The sequence below is a fragment of the Bombyx mori genome, chromosome 20, assembly GCF_030269925.1.
Source record: "Bombyx mori chromosome 20, ASM3026992v2".
In the NCBI taxonomy this organism is placed as follows: Eukaryota; Metazoa; Arthropoda; class Insecta; order Lepidoptera; family Bombycidae; genus Bombyx; species Bombyx mori.
The window spans coordinates 3,505,086-3,525,961 of NC_085126.1; the positions used below are offsets into that span (position 1 = coordinate 3,505,086).

Below are 20,876 nucleotides of genomic sequence, written 5' to 3' on the forward strand. Positions count from 1 at the left end.
GTGGCCACCTCTAATTACATACACTACCCATACGATGGGCAGCGCACAGCCGCCGTCGTCACCATAAACACGCCTTGTCGGATCTTCCCGGAAGCACCGATCTTCGCTCTTATCAAATACGACTAAGAGTTCAATGTGGAACCTAGCTCATAGACACAATCCATTGAGCTCTTTACCAGATATTCTCAGTAGGTCACGATTCCGATATGAAAGTGGATTTAGCGAAGCACTGCTCTTGCTAGGGTAGATGTTAAGAAATTCTCTCAAACTGACCCTCATGAGTTTCTTTACTAGCCCGGAGAAACTGGATTAGCTCGAGGTTAGCAGCGATTAGGTAGAAAAAAAATAAACGATAGCATGTACCGATCTATCTATATATTATTTAATAGGTGAAAAACTTTGTACACCTTTTTACGAAAATTGCCCGAGCAGAGGAGTATGAAATTTCCCACACGCACACAAGGAGTGCTGAATGCTTTTTTTTTATTGTGCATTAATAATATTAAATCAATAAAAAAAACAATACACTCACTACCATATATTTGACACAACACATATAAACATTTAGACTCTCTGTTTATTGTCAAACTTTTGTTAATGCTTAAAGTCTGTGGTCGTATGGAGAATAGGTTAATATAGGCTATATTATTGTCTTGGCGAAATGTTTGAATAAAGAAGTCTTTGACAAAAGAACCTTAATAATGTTCAAACTTATAATTTCAATTAATTATAGTCCAATTTCGAATACTGCGGGACCACTAGTTATAATAACACGGCGTCGCGGCGCCCCCATTAAATTCTTAGTTGAGCCGGCGACTCTACGTTTTATTTTTTCGGCAGCACACGTTTCGCATTCATTACGACGGCACCCAGACACATACAGGCATGCACAAATGCTCTGAGAGTCACGAGAATATACAATGCATCGCCATAAATATATATGAGGCATATGCGCGCTACAAAATTACTAGCCGCGTCTCTTCAAAGCAGGCGATGAGCATAAAGTGATATTTATCTGTCGCTCGGCCTCGCACCGGCACCTATCAAGCGGGATACCGCAAAGTTACACGAGCCGAAACAAAATTCTTATGACTCTAGATTCAGGGTTCAAAATGGCTCGTTGCGGTTGTTGGAAAACCGCGCAGAGCTGTAGTACCATAGATAGATGAGTTCGCGTGCAGTGACGCAACGCAGACCGGCTTGACATCTGTATATAATGATTGCGGTATATATTATCGGTGTTGAATGTGGCCGATTTAGGGTGAGGAGTTTTGCTGAATCACAAAGAGACTTTTCGAAAACGATCCGTGGATGTAACAGTTTAGTTTCTGGATTCAACATTTTGTTTATTCTGATTAATCGCGTCTGGACACTAAAATAAGCTATGTATTTTAGATATATGTCCTGTTTTTTTGTTAGAGGAAGAGGTAGACCTAAGAAGAAATGGATGGATTGTGTGAAAGACGATATGGGTAGGAGGGGAGTGAGCGAAGAAATGGTATATGATAGAAAAGTATGGAAGGAGAAAACATGTTGCGCCGACCCCAGGTGACTGGGAGAAGGGCAGGATAATGATGATGTCCTGGTTTTTTGTTTGTTTTAGTAGCAGCGATTCAACTTTAAACTACGCTTTTATCCAGACGTTTTTAAAGTACGCTTTTTTCCTTTGTGGAAGTCCAGAGGTTTAAAAGGTTGATATGAAAATACTCGGAATTAAATAAAAATAACAATTTTGTTTTTCCTTTGACGTGTCCCCCGTTGAACAGATTCCTTTTGTTTGTTTTAAGTTTATTTTATACAAAAGCTTAGGTCTTTTATTTATCGATTGAGGTACTACGAAATCTGCCGGTTCAGCTAGTTTTGAATATTGATTTGGAAAAAAGATTCTAAGGATGTTTATCTTAATTAATTGTATATTACCTTTGATAGCATTTGGGAACTATCCTCAATTACCTATTTTAGATATATGTCCTGCGTTTCTGTTTTTGTTTCAGTAGCAGTGATTCAACTTCAACGTACGCTTTTATCCTTGTTGTAACAGTGTACTTGATGTGTGTAATTTTATTCGGATGTTTTTTCTACAATTTAATTATACTAATAGAAACGAAGTATGTATTAGTATTTGACTCCACTGCATTGTAGATTTAATTAATTTATTCGTCTTTTGTGGTTTAATTTCTATTTTTGAATTTTGTTTACTAATGATTCAATAATTCAGATTGTGACATGAATTATGAAACAAATCATTATGTTACTTGAAACTAGGTCTTCCTCACCCGGTCTTAACGAAATGCAAACATTATATTTACAAAAAAAATATACACACAGCGTTTGTAGTACAATATGGTTATTCTTCTTTTATTTTTCTCCTCCTTATCCTACGAAGTGGAGTCGGCGCAGCGTATTTTTCTATTCCATTCTCTTATATCAGCCGTCATCTCAACACTCACCTCTCTTTCTCATATCATCATTCACACACTCCATCCATGTCTTCTTCGATCGATCTCTTCCCCCTCTACCTTGCACTACCATTTCCATATATCTCCTAGTCAAATGCATCAATACATCAAGTATAATTTTTTTTCTGCTGATAGCCTTGAGAGGTTATATCAGCTTCTCCTTGACGTGTAGGTGAGCTCACGGGTCTCAAACCGGGAGTGTTGCTAACACTGGCCTTAGCAAGAGCAGTGGTTCGCTGAATCTAACACCGGATCGGAAACGCGACCCACTGAGAAGATCCGGCGAGAAACTCAGTGGGCTCAAGTGTAATATGGTTCGGTGAATTTAAATACTGCGGAGTCGAGCGCCAACAGACCGGGCGTAGGGGGCCGCTAAAGCGCTGTAATATTCATGGCGCTGCACAAAATAACGCGATCCGAAATGAGCAGTGCAATCTGACAAACGTGCGTCACATTAGCCGGCGGCGAGGCGGCGTTTTCCACACTCGGCGTCGTAATGAGGGTGACGGTCGCGTGGGTGGATAACGTGCCGGGCCCCTGCGCGCCTACCGCGGTGCCGCCGTAATTGAGGTTCTCTACGTCAAATTGCTTTAGTCGCCTTATATATTTTATCGGGGTATCTTTTATTGTCCCTTATTACGTTGCATAGCTGTCGTCTAAGTTTCCCTCTGAAGTTATATTGTTAGCAACGTCGTCAAGTTGAGCCCCATGAGCTCACCTAGTTGTTAGGTTACGCTGACAAAGCCACTCAAGGTTATCAGCTTAAGTAGGAAAAAAATGTTTAGTTCTTAACTTAAATGAATTATTTTAAAATTATGTATCAATGTACTCCATGTTTATAAATAATTTAGATACGTTTATTATTTAAATAATTATGTAAGCAACGTGTGATTATATTTTGTTAAACAAACGTTTTACAGCAGCACTCGTTTTTATTGAATCATTGTCAAACAATTTATTACAAAAAAAAAACAAATATTAAAATTTTATTTCGAAGTATCATAATTGTTCAGTCGCAGTAGACTCTACTCGTGACTTGACAGGCGAGGCGCGGCCCGGGGCGCGGTGGTCGACAGACGGTACAACGTACCCACACCATACCCGTACTTGTAACAAATATATGAACCTACAGAGTAACAAACACTTCTACTTGTAGTTGTAATTTGAAACGTCTCTAAATAATCTGCCTAGATAATTTAGAGATATAGGTAAATAATCTATTATCGGAATTGTAAAAAACAGTTTTTTTGTTTAATACATACATAAGAAAAATTCTACGACAATTTTTTTGTTTTTTTTTTTGTATTGAAAAGCATTACCGTTTTAAGGTAAAGTAGAATTTAGATAAGTACAAACACAGTAGATATTTGGTTGACCAAAATATGTCAGTAAATATTGTGTGTTTAGATCAAATGGCACAAATAGTTCCATGAATACGCCAAATAAAATGTCAGCATTACAAAGTATGTACTCCACTTATATCTCGACGGTTGGGTAATAGTTTGGGCAGCCCTGGCCATAACAAAAGTTGAATAAAAAAGGCGAGGAGAAAATACCAAGCCACAGAGAGCAGGGGCTAATGAGCTTCAAGTACCAGGGCGGCATGACATTACAGAAGCACGCGCCATTAGAGCCGGGTGCGCAACGCGGGACGGAACGGGCCCTATTTCCGGAAGGAAGCGCGCCCGGAAGCCGCGCCGCGTCCGCCCCGCCCGTGTCGCTAAGTTACTGAAGCCTCCCGATGAATTATGCGAGCCTGATACTTATACGTATTGCGCAACACGACTGTAGTAGTTTAGTTCGGCGAAGGGAACTTCATCTATCTATATATATAAAAATGAATTGCTGTTCGTTAGTCTCGCTAAAACTCGAGAACGGCCGGACCGATTTGGCTAATTTTGGTCTTGAATTATTTGTGGAAGTTCAGAGATTTAAAAGGTTGATAAATATGAAAATTCTCGGAATTAAATAAAAATAAAAATTTTCTTTTTCCTTTGATGTGTCTTCCGTTGGACGGATTCCTTTTGTTTGTTTTAAGTTTATTTTATACAAAAGCTTAGGTATTTTATTTATCGATTGAGTCACTACGAAGTCTGCCGGGTCAGCTAGTTTTGAATATTTATTTGGAAAAAAGAGTCTAAGGATGTTTATCTTAATTAATTGTATATTACCTTTGATAACATTTGGGAACTATCCTCACTTACCTGGAAAAGAAAAGGCTTGTTAATACAACTGTAGATTAAGGGTGAGAGAGAGAGAGAGAAAATACACTTTGTTGCACTCCAAAACACATTTTACATAATCAAAAAGCAGATACATTCGTACAATAGGCGGTCTTATCGCTAAAAGCGATCTCTTCCAGACAACCGTTTAAAATACAGAAATTCTGGAAAATATAAAAATTATAGCAGGTATGTTGCGGTGTAGTCTAAATAATACATTATTATAGAAAAAATACACATACAATAAACATGTACAAAGTTAATGAAACTTATCTCATCATTAAGGTTTTAAACTATAAGTCGTCTTCTCGCATTAAAACTGTATAATCTCAAAACTTACTAATTTGACAGGAGAGTGTTTTAAAGGTTTAACATGTGATATTTTTAATTTTAATCATATTTGCAATTTTTTTTTAAAATTTACTTTTTCTGTCTTTTAAAGTAAGATAAAATTATGTATTCGTTTTTTTAATAGTAGTTAAAACATTGGTAAACTCAAAAAAAAAAAAAACTAAACTACGCTCTTTTCACAGTATTTATGAGAAAAATACTGGTGATAGAATTTTAAGGTTACGCGTATTAACTCAAATATCGAACTTTCTGGAAATTGTACACTTTCGATGCGAAAAGGCGAAGTCTTGTTAAAAATGAGTTGAGAGAGAAAAAAGGAAATTTTGTATTTAGTCGGGACGCGGCCGCAGCTCTGGGGGGAGCATTAATCAAAATTAAACTTAGATTAGGCGGCCGGCGCCGACACGGCAGCGACGCGACACGCATGCCGCGATCGATGGTCCCTCCTACAGGAGGTCGCATTTTGCGAAAAAAAAAAAAAAAAAAAACTACACTAATTGACGAATGTATGCGAATAAATGAGCCCGCAATTGATTTCAAGAGTTATCTGTCACATTTGAAATTGAATATGCAATTTCGAAAAGGGCACATGTCGCATATTTTGTCAAATACGTTTTTTCATATACATGTAATTTTGAGGCTTACCTACACCCATTTTATAATATTTCTAGTAATTTTCAATTACTAATTAACACTAAAGTATATCTCAAAAGTAAATATTTTAAATTTTACATTGCTTTAGAAAATAATCATTTTTTTTCAATCCTGAAAATTTTACATTTTCAGAGATGCCCTTTTCGAAATTGCATATTCTATTATAAATTGAGTTTTTTTTTAACTATTGGTCCCTGGTAGTCGAAATTCGACTATAATTAATTGCAATTAAAAGTTTGAACATTACTAAGATTTTATTGTCAAAGAATATTACACTTCTATAATCACAGATTTCGCGAAGACTACACTTTAGACAAATATTAATAAAAATAAACAATATTAAGCCATTCTCAATTTGACCACAGACTATAAGCAATAAGAAAAGTTTGACAGTAAACAAATAGTATGCATGCGTGTGTGTGTCAAATACGTGGTAGTGTGTGTAATGTTTTTTTATTGATTTAATGTATTATTAATGCATAATTTAAAAAAAAAAATTAGCATTCTGCACTCCTTCTCTATATTCTCTATAAGTGTGGAAAATGTCATACTCCGCCGTCCGCGCAATTTTCGTAAAAAGGGGTACAAAGTTTTTGCTTCGCGTATTAATATATAAATAAATGAGCCGCAATTAATTTTGAGACTTATCTGTCGCATTTGAAATTAGAATTTGAGTTTTTTTTTTAATTAACGGCTTTAATTAACCGTATCCGCTATTAATAAGCTTTCATAGATCGATTTAGAGCCCGTTAGCCTCTTGATCAAAGTCGCATGATACTGTCTATTTCTGATTATTTCTGATGATGCTGCCTATTTCTGCGTGAAGCAGTAATGCGTTTCGGTTTTAAGGGTGGGGCAGTCGTTATAACTATACTGAGACCTTAGAACTTTTATCTCAAAATAGGCGGCGGCATTTACGTTGTAGATGTCTATGGGCTCCAGTGAGCTCGTCCACACACCTAAGCAATAACATATATATACAAACACTCTATGTGTATGATAACATCGCCGCGTCATTTTTGTCAGAAGCGGGGCAAAACTAAATTTAAATCCAAATTCGTATATAGAATAAATAGCGGCATCAAGAATGAGTTGTGAGCGTGTCCGGGACTTCGGGACTCGGGTACCATATGGTAGGGAGCGGTCGGACGAAATTGATAACTTGATAACTCCCGACCTGGGGGAAACGGGGTGTTGCCAGCATTCAAACACGAATCCCCGTAGATTCTCTGAGAATTTTACATTACTTTTTAAATGTGTAATTGTAAATGTACTCTCTATTACTCTCTTACTGTTTACTCTGTACTACCTTTGGTTGACTGGTAGAGAATGCCTTAGGCATTAAGTCCGCCAATGTAATTTTTACATGAAATGAGTCGTCTATTATCAAAGGTGGCAATCTGTGCATTTGGACAAAAAAATGTTATTGATATGTCAATACAGATTGATTTGAATATAATCGTCTCCTGCAAAGAATACGGTTCAAAACATGCATTAAATAAAGGTTAATACTTAACCTGTTATTTATCTAAGATGTTGTTCAGAAGAGTTTTGTGACTGCCAATGGAATACAAAGTCAATAATTCGTTTTTCTGATTTACCAATAATTGTCCAAAAGTCACATTGCCGGCTTTGATAATAGTCGACTCAAATGTAATAAATAAATAAATTATTTGTCGGTAAGTTAGAAAGAGAGAGAGAGAGAGAGAGAGAGAGAGAGAGAGAGAGAGAAGACACTTTATTGCATATCAAAACACAATTTAGATTAAAAAACAGTCAAAAAGCAGATATGCGTTTGTATAATAGGCGGTCTTATCGCTAAAAGCGATCTCTTCCAAACAACCGTTTAATTTTCAGAAATTCTGGAAAATATAAAAATACGAGTATAGCAGGTATGTTACGGTATAGAAAATACATTATTATAGATAATATATACATACAATAAATAGATATATACCGAACGAACAGCAATTCATTTTTATATATAGAGATTATTTAACTGACTTTATTTATTTTTGTGAAACCGGACAGTGTTGGGCACCCCGCTTTATCGAGCAATCCCGATCCCGGGATCTTTCAATCCCGACCCGGGGTTTATCCGCAGAGAGAATGTTCAAGCGACGCGCCCGCAGAGTGCGGTCCTGTTTATTATTTTTATGTAAATCTTACCTCGTTGGAATGAAATGATAACATTTGCGTGCCGTATGCTTTTATTGTCGTCGTATGGAACTACGAGGTGTTGCCATAAAATGTATTACGTAACGTACCTAAGTACGGCTTTTCTTAGATTTTCAGTAAACGCCTACAATTTGTTTTTGTTTTGATTTATTAGGTTTTCGATCCGATGGAAATGTGGCCATATTGTCGTACAGTTACCGAGAGTTTTCTGACGTTGCCCCTACGCATTAACATTAAAATTATAATTTGCGTAATTACTGGTGGTAGGACCTCTTGTGAGTCCGCGCGGGTAGGTACCACCACCCTGCCTATTTCTGCCGTGAAGGAGTAATGCGTTTCGGTTTGAAGAGCGGGGCAGCCGTTGTAACTATACTGAGACCTTAGAACTTATATCTCAAGGTGGGTGGCGCATTAACGTTGTAGATGTCTATGGGCTCCAGTAACCACTTAACACCAGGTGGGCTGTGAGCACATCCACCCATCTAAGCAATAATAAAAAAAAAAGCAGCGCATGACCGATATTTGTGGCGGGGCTTGGGCTGATAGAATAGAAATAAATATTGACAATAATAAAATAAATATTGACATATTATATAAAACACATATAAGATATATTATAATTTTTTTTTCTCTTTAATGATGCACACAGCAAATTACAACCATAGAAATTATGAGTTATATTATTATTATAATATTGACAAAGTTGAAAAACGAAGAATGAGGTATTTAGATTAATAAATTCGTTTAGGTATAAGTATTCGGTATATAGGTATCTAGGTATACTAGAGGTCCCGCAGTAGTCGAAATTCGACTATAATTAATTGAAATTGTAAGTTTGTACACTATTATGATTGTATTTTATATTTCTATAATCACAAATTTCACCAAGACTACACTATAAAAAATATTAACAAAGACAAACAATATTTAATCTATTCTCAATTTGACAACAGACGTCAAGAACAAAAGTTTGACAATAAATAGTATGCATGCGTGTGTGCGTCAAATACATGGTATGTAGTGTGTGTGATGTTTTCTTTATTGATTTAATGTATATTTTATGTATTATTTTTAAAAAATATTAGCATTGTGCACTTCTTCTCTTTATTCTCTATAAGTGTGGAAAATTTCATAATCCTCCGTCCGCGCAATTTTCGTAAAAAGGGATACAAAGTTTTTGCTTCACGTATTAATATCTAGGTATATAGATTCGACATCGTGAGCTACTAATAGCGTTAACTATTAATAATTCGGAGGCGCGTCTGTCATTAACAATTGCGTGCGATCGCTACACTTGCCCCGACTAGCTACGTTACATCGGTCCCGTGAAATTACATTACGCGGAGCCGAGCGGGACTTGATGGAAGCCGTCCCGGGGCGAAGCGAACTTCGGGACGCATCGTCCGTGTACCCGGGAACACCGAAAAACGTATCTAGATGTGTCTATATAACCTTGCTTATCTTAACTTCATGTTATTTTCATAAATAAGAGAGTACATGCGAATTTTTAACCATAACAATAATGTTTTTTTTGTTAAGCAACCTTCTGTTAATACCATCCGGGTACTAGAAGTACCAAGTGGTTCCTAAAGCGTTATAACTCTTCATCGTGATGGCCACTCATACCCGATCCTGTAAACCGAATGGTAAACAGTCGACGTCGCCCAAAACACGTCATTACGGATCCTCTAGATCCATTAACGGTGCTTTTAGGTACCACAAGCACCGGTCACCGTCCTTGTCGAACCCGTCGCTTGCGACGAAGGGCTCGACGAGCGAATTAGCCCATAGACACAGCCCACTGAGTTTCTCAACGGATCTTCTCAGTGGGTCGCGTTTCCGATCCGGTGGTAGATTCTGCGAAGCACTGCTCTTGCTAAAAAAAAAAAAAAAAGCCCGTGAGCTCACCTACTAGTTAAGGTTACGCTGAAATAGCCTCTCAAAGCTATCAGCTTAGGTAGAAAAAAAAAAGATTGCCACAAGTGACAATGTTGACAAACTAAATATACTTCCAAACATTCTCGCATCCAGCCCGCCATTTTATATCTCAGTGAAGTTTAGGGTCGAGTTGGGTAGCGGTCTCAACTTAGGGGCATTCGATCACCGACGCTAATTGGGGTGTGAATTTGCCTGGGGTCCCCCGCGGTGGGCGGTTTGATGGCCCGTTGTATCCAGAAAGGCAATAGACGATTCTAAGAGAGGGAAAACTTTTACGCCGACCTTTGTGTGTGCGGAACAATGGAACTTGTCAGAACTTTAGTACGAGCATAGAGAAAAATAAACGCGATTTAGTTGTGTGTGTGTGTGTGTGTGTTTTACGCGTTATTGCCTCAAAATTCATCGGTAATAAATCTATCTAAATAATAATTAATTCGACTTAAAATTTCAAAAGCAAATGAGCAATTCACAGGCGCGCTTCGTTATACGCCAAACGAAGTTTTTAACTCAGAATATCCCGCTTACATCTCGTCTGTGGGCAATAAGTCGCATGATCCGCGCAGCGCAGCCGACTGCCATAAGTTATTTAAGTCTGCGTCGGCCTGGGTTCGGGCGCGAGGCACGTTCGCCATTTTACGAAGCGTTTTTACGATGTACCCGATAACGTTTACGAGCGGCGTTGAGTGGCGACGCCGCGGCTCGCCCCGACTGATTGCATGCTGGGGCAACGAAAACTAGAGACGGTGTTGTCGATTGCGACGATCGAATTTCCACATCGATAAAGCGGCACGAAACGAGAACCCTCTCGTCGCGGCCGCCGGTAACTACATTCCCGATCCTGCGGACAGAATGGAAAGCAGTCGACGTCGCCCCAAACACGTCATTTCGGATTCTCCCGATCCACTAACGGTGCTTTTAGGTACCTCAAGCGCCGGTCATCGTTCTCTTCGAACCCGTCGCTTGCAACGAAGGGCTCGACGAGTAAATTAACCCTCTCAGACCCAGCCCACTGAGTTTCTCGCCGGATCTTCTCAGTGGGTCGCGTTTCCGATCCGGTGGTAGATTCTGCGAAGCACGGCTCTCACGAACGCGTGTCGGCGTAAATGTCACATTCAGATAGCCGAATAAAAAATACGATTGTAAAAAAAATAACATACGTTAAGAGCTTATTTAAGGGTTTTATACGAAAAATCGATTACTAAAAATCGTGTCTCGATATTAAGATATCGATGTTGTGATTCTATCGACATTAGCGCGTCCCTATCGGGGTCGTGTGTCCGTAATTCCGTAACACATCGTGTAGCGGAGCCGACGACATTGCGAGTCGTATTTTATGCGCCCCGTCGCGCGAGCACCGAGATACCCTTAACGAGCCCAGTATAATATTGTCTCACATCTACATGTACATACTCCTTCGAGAATTAAAATGCAAAGAAATTTGTCGATTGAATACTGAAGCGAAAATACTGCACCGTATACCAAATTTATTAATGCGCTCTGCTTTCTTCTTCTTATATATAAAATTCTCGTGTCACAATGTTTTTTTATGATAGAAAGATTACTGGTGGCCCGGAGGCCTTTCCAGTTTCACCAGGACATGTGGGCGAGCAAAGGCTCAGCCAGGAGAGGTTGGACTTGCTAACAACTGCCCGAGCGCCTCCGAAGGAGACCTAACAACTCAAGAGCAATTGCTTCGAGAATGAATCTACTACCCGATCGGAATCGCGACCCGCTGAAAAGATCCGGCGAGAAACTCAGCGGGCTGATGCAAGGGTTAGGTTGAACGTCGACCTGTTTGTCGAGTTCGACGAGTACGGTTACCTGGTCACAATGTTAGTTACCATCCGTATTTATGAAATTTTATATGCATGCTACTATCTTTTTTTCATACCCCTAAGTGATAAGGGTTGTCCACGCCTAACATTTATTTTTTATTCTTTGGACAATTTTTTTTTGTTGTAATGCGGAATTGGGTGGTTGAATGAGGTTTTGTTATTTTTATATTACCTCATCGTTCACAGCGCTACATGCCTCTTTCACTTATTTACCATATCCTTACACACTTACAATAAGTTAGGTTTTTTTTCCCCTGGAAATTCCCTAGAAATCTATACATTTAAATAAAATTAGAGTGTCTGTTTGTAGTATTGAAATAACCGCTTTTTTACTACATGCATATGAATACATATACGGTACATATGTACACCAAAATAACGTTTTTTACAATTTTTGTCTGTCTGTCTGCCTGCTTGTTCCGGCTCATCTCTGGAACGGCTGGACCGATTTTGATGAGACTTTCACTAATTGGTAGCTGATTATATAAGGAGTATCAATAATAAAATTTAATGTTTCCAAAGCGAAGAGAGGGTGGGTTGCTAGTCTTATATATTTTATAGCAAAACAACGTTTGCCGGGTCAGCTAGTTTTTATATAGAAATGACTTTCCATTGCCCCTTTGCGGAGTTTGTCCTTCGTTCTAACACTAATAAAATATTTTAAAATAATTCAATAGACTAAATAAAATAAGGACGCCGAAGATCAGGCAAAGTGGAGAAGTTTAAGTAGGGAAGTAGGAAAGCGGATCCTGGTACGAGACCGGGAAAACGCAAGAAGGAGCAAGAAGAATTGAATATGCAATTTCGAAAAGGGCACATGTCGCATATTTTGTCAAATACGTTTTTTCATATACATGTAGTTTTGAGGCTTACCTACACCCATTTTATAATAACTCCAGTAATTTTCAATTGCAAATGAACACTAAAATATATCTCAAAAGTTAATATTTTAAATTATACACTTGTTTAGAAAATAATCAGTTTTTTTGTTATTTCCTGAACATTTTACGTTTTCAGAGATGTGCCCTTTTCGAAATTCCATATTCAATTCCAGTCAACGAACATCAAAGCAGCAATGTATAGTGTACGAGTTTTTCATTTACTTACAATTTCGCTGCGTGTTAATAAAATGTTTATAACACTTTTAATATTTCTTCTTCGGTATAATAAATAATTAATATAATAATTAAAATATTAATACGTGAAGAACAACTTTGTATCCCTTTTTACGAAAATTGCGCGGACCGAGGAGTATGAAATTTTCCACACTTATAGAGAATATAGAGAAGAAGTGCACAATGCTAAAATTTTTGTAAAATAATGCATAAAAGATACATTAAATCAATAAAGAAAATATTACACACACTACATACCATGTATTTGACGCACACACGCATGCATACTATTTATTGTCAAACTTTTGTTCTTGACGTCTGTTGTCAAATTGAGATTAGATTAAATATTGTTTGTCTTTGTTAATATTTTTTTATAGTATAGTCTTGGCGAAATTTGTGATTAAAGAAGTATAAAATACAATCATAATAGCGTACAAACTTACAATTCCGATTAATTATAGTCGAATTTCGACCACTGCGGGACCTCTAGTTGAAATAATTCTTTGAATGTTTGATTGCAAAGTACTATAAAGTTGGAGGTATCTCGAAAAGATTTGACCGAATTGACTTTAAGTATCCCTATATAACTAAGTATTTAAGGTGGTAGCGTTTATATCGCTACATAGTACAAAACAAAGTCGCTTTCTCTGTCCCTATATCCCTATGTATGCTTGAATCTTTGAAACTACGCAACGGATTTTGATGTGGTTTTTTTTAATAGATAGTGATTGAAGAAAAAGGTTTATATGTGTCCATTAAATATTGGAGAAATCAATAATCAATTAGTTTCCGAAGCGAAGCGAGGCCGGGTCGCTAGTAATATTATAAAGCTGAAGAGTTTGTTTGTTTGAAAATCTCAGGAACTGCTGGTCCGATTTGAAAAATTCTTTCAGTGTTATATAGCCCATTTACTGAGGAAAGCTATAATATAACATCACGGTAAGACTAATACAAGTGGAGCACTAATAAAAAATGTTTCAAAATGGGGGTTTACATAGCTCCTTAATATTCTATAATTTAAAAATCTCTTTTATAGATAGAGTGATTGAAGAGGAAGGTTATAATAACATCCATTAAATAGTGGAGAAATCAATAATAAATTAGTTTCCGAAGCGAAGCGACGCCCTCGCTAGTACTGTTATATATCTTCCAGCTATTACAATAAGAGTTAGGTTATAGTCAAACAAAAAATTTGTAATAGCCGGTGTAATTTAGGGATGCGAAAGTTAATCCCGGGTTCGCGGGATTTGCACTAATTTAGTGGGACACCGACGTAAGTCCCGCACTGTTTTGCATAAGCCGTCTCATAATGTTTTGTTAAATACAGTTAGCAATAGCAATAGGGCCAGTTGACTTTTTTCTTCTAAAATTTATTATCAGAATTGTATTACGAGACGTAGGGTTATATAATTATACGGATGTGTCGTCATTGTCTTCTTTTTATTACCCCATTCGAAGACCGAAAGTTAGAACTAGCTTCTATGTTAAGGGTCAATGGAAGTACACACACGATACAAGAAAATCTGCAATGAACCCCAAATATCTTTGAAATATTAACGCTACCAGGAATCAAAACATTATAGGCGCATATTTCTTCTTTCTGTAGAGGTCCAGAAGATTCGCTTTCCACCTGATAGCGGGTAGTACTTAGCACGTTGACCCACCGAAGTAATTATGTCGATTTCTCTCTTCGATCTTCTAACTAAGGAATATCAGGTCGACTCTAAGAAAGGCGAATCCGAAGATACCGAGAATGCTAAAAAATGCTACTATTTCTAAGAGACATTAAAGAATAAAACACTAACAAAGACAGCTGACAAAATTAGGCAATCCAGACGCTTAATAGCTCAAGGTGGGTGGCGCATTTACGTTGTAGATGTCTATGTGCTCCAGTAACCACTTAACACTAGGTGGGCTGTGAGCTCGTTCCACCCATCTAAGCAATAAAAAAAATTTATATTGTTGTCAGAATAATAAAAACAATCATACTGAAATGCAATCTAAAGATTTAACGTTCGTATTTTAAAATTTCAATGAATCGAAAATTTTATCCTTTATTGCAGTAATTCTCAACCTTTTTTTTGTTGCGGCACATATTTAACGATTTCAAAATTTGGCGGCACACAAAGAAAAAGATAAAAATTATTTACTTACTACCGAATCACATACACTTGACAATTTTAACGAAAGAAAAGGTACAGTAACTACTATGCAACACCTTGTGAATCCCAACTATCACTAAAACAACACGTTTTGTATATACGCAGAAGTGGCAAGTGTGCGCCGACTTGAGACATATTCCTATTGCTATGCACGCCGCTTCATCATAATTTGGCACTAAGAAAAACCGCGTTGCAAAGCAAATAATTTTTTTTTTTTTTGTGGATTTAAATATATATTCATGTTAAAAATATTTTTCTTTTTAAATGATATAATTTAATAATATTAACATTATTATATATTTGCAAAATTTGGCGGCACACAAAAGTGCCGCGGCACAGTGGTTGAGAATCACTGGTTTATTGGTATATCATCATACAAGAAAACGTATTTGCTTTTTGACAAACAACTCGCGAGGAGCTACAGGTGTGGGTTTCGTGGCCTCCGAACTTGCATCAGCCTTCAATGAACAAAATCGACATTGAAAATTCTCTCACGGAACATACCTACGTCGTCTTCTCGCATTAAAAATGTATAATCTCAAAACTTACTAATTTTACAGGTGAGTGTTTTAAAGGTTTAACATGTGTTATCTATATATATAAAAATTAATTGCTGTTCGTCAGTCTCGCTAAAACTCGAGAACGGCTGGACCGATTTGGCTAATTTTGGTCTTGAATTATTTGTGGAAGTCCAGAGAAGATTTAAAAGGTAGATAAATTTGAAAATGCTCGGAATTAAATAAAAATAACAATTTCGTTTTTCCTTTGATGTGTCCTCCGTCGGACGGATTCCTTTTGTTTTCAGTTTATTTTATACAAAAGTTTAGGTCTTGTATTTATCGATTAAGACACTACGAAGTCTGCCGGGTCAGCTAGTTTTTAATATTAATCATCTTTGCAACATTTATTTTTAATTTTTTACCGGTGTTAAAGTAAGATAAAATTATGTATTAATTTTGTTAATAGTGGTCAAAACATAGGTAAACTGAAAAAAAAACTAAAACTAAACTACGCTCTTCTGACAGTATTTATGAGAAAAATACTAGTGATACCAAATGATTCCGCATATTAACTCAATTTCGAATATTTTTGGAAATTGGACACTTTTAATCCGAAAAGACGAAATGTGTACAACTTTTATGATGTATCTTCGCGTTTTTTAAATACATTCCACTTGTAGTAGTGTTTTTGATAACAATAATTGTAAATAGACATGCTTTAACTAAAACCGACTTCAAATAGAAAAAAAAAAGACATTCCAAAACAAATTATAATATACACTAAAAATCAATAATCATCGAAATCGGTTGGCGTGCTATTGAGTTATTGAGTTATTCATCTATTTGTCGCGCACGTACTTAATGCAAATTTAAAACGTATATGGTTTTTTCATGGATACCATTATCAGAACTGGACTAAATTGTAATGGGACCACACGGGAAACGTCAGCTTTCTAATAAAAAAAGAATCATCAAAATCGATTCACCCAGTCAAAAGTTATGAAGTAACAAACATAAAAAACATATAGGGTAAAACCTGGATAGATGCCGCAGCGGGATAGATGCCTCACGTTCTAAAAACCTAACTTCCCGCACTCATAACAAAAAATTAATTGAATAAGTAGGAACCACAGTCACCCTATACCTTATGTACCATTTGACAATCGCGTGGTGACGAAGTGTTTTCCTCGTGCATGTAATTTTCTCCGCGCGGAATTTTACGAACACGTCAAAGATTTAAAGGTTAGTATTTAGCGTGGTATAACTTTATAACTAGTGTAAAATTCCATTATATTTTTTACTACGTGAATATATTGGTTCATTGAGTCTGCATCTAGGTGTAAATAAATGCTATTATGTTTATAATTTATTTACAAAAAATTTGGGTATCTATCCTTATCACAAAGGATAGTTGCCCTGATTTTTTGGGGTATAGGTGCCTTTAGGGGCATCTATCCCTCCATACTCTGCTATTTCAGAATACAGCAGAAATATGCCACGAAAACATAAAACACAAACAATTGATTTACAGTTCAAGCAGCGAAGATGAAGACAATCCATTTAACTATAAAATGCAAGGAATTAAAACAATAGATTTGCCCCTAAAGAAATCTAAGGGATAAACCTAAAATGCATGTAAAAATATCTGCATTGAATATTTTGAAAAATATAAAAATACGAAGTCGCAATCCGACTGGATTCAATGCTTAATATTTCAGAACTAGCTACAGGAAACGTGTTTTTCAGAAATGATGTAGAAGATGTGGAAAATTGAAAGCACTATCCAGTTAAACTTCAATTGGACAAAATAATTAAGACATCTTTATTGTGTTAATTTAACATAAAAAAATATGATTTTGCAATGTACACATTGACACTTAATATGAATATTTTATAAACAATAAAGAATTTATATTTTTGTTGAATAAATATTTGTAAAATTTAATTTAGTAAAAAAATGGATAATGCATGTTGAAACTAAAAAAAAAGTAGTTTAGCTTACGCTTATTTAACGCTTTAAAATTTTAATTATAATCATTTGTGTCATATGAAAATTATCTTCTAATTATAAACATTCAAAGACTTAAAAAATACAAAATATTTTTATTATTATGACCCATGTTTCTTCGAGACAATTGCTCTGTTAGGAATAGAACTTCTTAATATTTGGTTTGGTTTTTTCGTTTGCACGGTATAAAGGGCATCTATCCTGCACTGCAGGCATCTATCCTACTCAGTATTTTCTTGGTGGGGCAACTATCCATACAGGTAGTCATCTATCCTCCAAAAAAAGGTTCTACGAAAAACGAATTTCTGCAAAATCTGTATTTGATAGGTTAAAAAAAAATTATACTAATTAAACATAAAGGATTGAGCTAACTACATTAATAGAAATTATTCGTATAAAATTAATATTTTCAAAATTACATGACTATTTAAAAAAGTGGGGCATCTATCTCGGCTTTACCCTAGTCGAATTGAGAACCTCCTCCTTTTTTGAAGTCGGTTAAAAAACATAATAACAATATAATGTATTAGTAATATTATTGATTGTTATTATTGAAGTGAAACTTCTTTATCGGCGTTGGAAAAAAATTTACCGTCACATTTTTCGGTTACGCGTCACATTTTTCCGTTACGCGCCATCTTTTTCTTGCCCCTACCACGGTTGGTTCAGACGAAGAGTACTTTCACTTTCTCCAACGGAGTAGGGATAGCATGTCGCTTAAGCGGACTCACTCCCACCACCAGACTTTACCGTTCAAAAATACACGTGCACTCCCCTTCCAGTCACCTAGAATCGTGAGAGGGTCAAGCCACGTTTTTTTCTTGCACCCTTATTTATTTCTGAAACACAATAGCGACGTGATAAATAATATATCAATACTAAAGTGATCAACAAAATCAAAGGCTTTATTTTAATTCTAATTCCAGTGGATTTTTAACAAAAGTAAGTAATTATATCTCTTTTTCTAATACTTGGGTGGGATTGTGGTATTTATTTTTTTAAATTTAAGATATTTAAGGTTAACCTCAGTTTCTGATTGTAACTATCGGTCAATGTATATGATTTCATTAAAATAGTATTTATTAATTAATACGACTGCTAATTTAATGAACATCAATTAATTGGCATAAAGTATAAATTCTGAAATATGTTATATAATTTTTGAAGTGAAACTTCCTTATCGGCGTTGGAAAAAAAATTACCGTCACATTTTTCGGTTACGCGTCACATTTTTCCGTTACGCGCCATCTTTTTGAAGTGAAACTTCTTTATCGGCGTTGGAAAAAAATTTACCGTCACATTTTTCGGTTACGCGTCACATTTTTCCGTTACGCGCCATCTTTTTTGTATTCATGTCTATGATAATAAAATCCTTTTGTTTAAACTTTTTCTAATTTAACTTTATTTAACCAATTTCTAGAAAGTTGTATGTAGATCATTTTTCGAAAAATAAGGCCATAAAGAAGTTTCACTTCTTACGTGTGTACACTAGTACACGCACACATTTTTTTTGTATTCATGTCTATGATAATAAAATCCTTTTGTTTAAACTTTATCTAATTTAACTTTTTTGTATTCATGTCTATGATAATAAAATCCTTTTGTTTAAACTTTATCTAATTTAACTTTATTTAACCAATTTCTAGAAAGTTGCATGTAGATCATTTTTCGAAAAATAAGGCCATAAAGAAGTTTCACTTCTTACGTGTGTACACTAGTACACGCACACATTTTTTTGCTTTATAATTGTGCTTGTGTGTTGTGTGTTATATAATTGTGCTTGTGCTACTACCATTCATAAATCACAAGGCAGCACATTTCCGGAAATTGTTTATGAATATGAGAAACATCACAGCCAATCGTTGTTATATGTTGCTTTATCCCGTGTTACGAGTATTGAAGGATTGTATATAACGACTCCAAATAATGACAAAACATTTTATCATGGTCGAAGAACGTCAACGTCCACCATCGATTTACAAGCGGAATTTAAACGATTGTCTCTGAATAAAGTAGAAACTATAAATGAACATTTGATTAAGTTCATGAACAAAAGAAGAGGTTTGTCACTTTTTATTTTCAATTGTCAAAGTCTTAGAGCTCATATAGATGACCTGGATGATTCAATTGTGAAAAATTCAAATGTTTTAGTTCTATCTGAAACATGGCTGAACAATGACAGTCAAGTAAATATCACTAATTTCAAATGCATTGCAAAATTTAAACGGCTGAGCACGAGAGCAGGAGGTGTAGGAATATATCATAATTCTAATGATGTTGTTAATGTTGTGACTTCATCGATAGATTTTTCTGTTTTTTCTCCTGACTTTCATGGGTCACTAGCATCAGCAGTTGGTGATTTATGTATGGCTCAATGCCAAATGGAAAATGGGATGAAAATTTTGATTGTTGCACTGTATATATCTCCTAATCAGAAGTTGGACGATATTATTAATTTTCTTCACCATTCATTGTTGCCGTACACAAGTGAAGGTGCCTCTTTACTCGGTAACAATAATTATAAAATACCGATGATTTTAAGTGGAGATTTTAATGTAAATTTTGCATCGGAAAATTCTTTGAAGCTAGTTGAATTTCTGAAAGATAAATTGAATTTATCCATGAAAAACAGTCCTCAAACGTCAACAACAAGATCTGGCACTACAATTGATGGAGTTTTTACTCGGTCACTAAATTTCGTGGAATGTAAACCATATATTTCATATTTCAGTTACCATAAGCCATTAATTACAAAAATATATAATGACAATGACAATGATAGTAATAATTCTATTACAATTAATGAAATGCTGTAATAATCTTAGTAGCAAAAAGGTAAAGTGAAATAATTGTATTATTTGTATTCATGTCTATGATAATAAAATCCTTTTGTTTAAACTTTATCTAATTTAACTTTATTTAACCAATTTCTAGAAAGTTGCATGTAGATCATTTTTCGAAAAATAAGGCCATAAAGAAGTTTCACTTCTTACGTGTGTACACTAGTACACGCACACATTTTTGTGTTAAGGTAATTTTAATGTCAGGCGTATTTTTTTCTTCTCTAAACTGACGCGTGACGGCGCGCTATGACGCCGAGATGTGTTGTAATACTATGGTAACATACCGTCAAACAGAGCCCCAGCACGTTAGACTCATCTGGTCAATTTGAAAAGCGCAACGTTAAGTACGCGGCGCTAAGTACGCGTTCTGTTTTCGTATTTTCAAATGAACCATGTTTTAGAGATTTGGATTTATAGTTTTTTTTTTTGCATATATGTTTTGCTTAGTGTATAGTTTATTCGTAATTGGTATTGTAATTCTATGAATTCAGTGTTTTCCTTTTATTAAGGGAATAAGATATATGCTAAGACCTTGTTTTGCTATTTTCTTAAAAATAATCGTGTTTCTTGGTAAATCTACATAAATAAATGACTATATACCAGTTTCATAG

General features: G+C 35.7%; 1 protein-coding gene across 5 annotated transcripts in view; it reads right to left on the minus strand.

Annotated features, from left to right (window-relative positions):
• The window catches only part of LOC101736030 (nucleolar protein 4), a 175,740-nt gene that overhangs the window by 135,028 nt on the left and 19,836 nt on the right, over positions 1-20,876 (minus strand). The gene's annotated exons all lie outside the window — the stretch shown is intronic.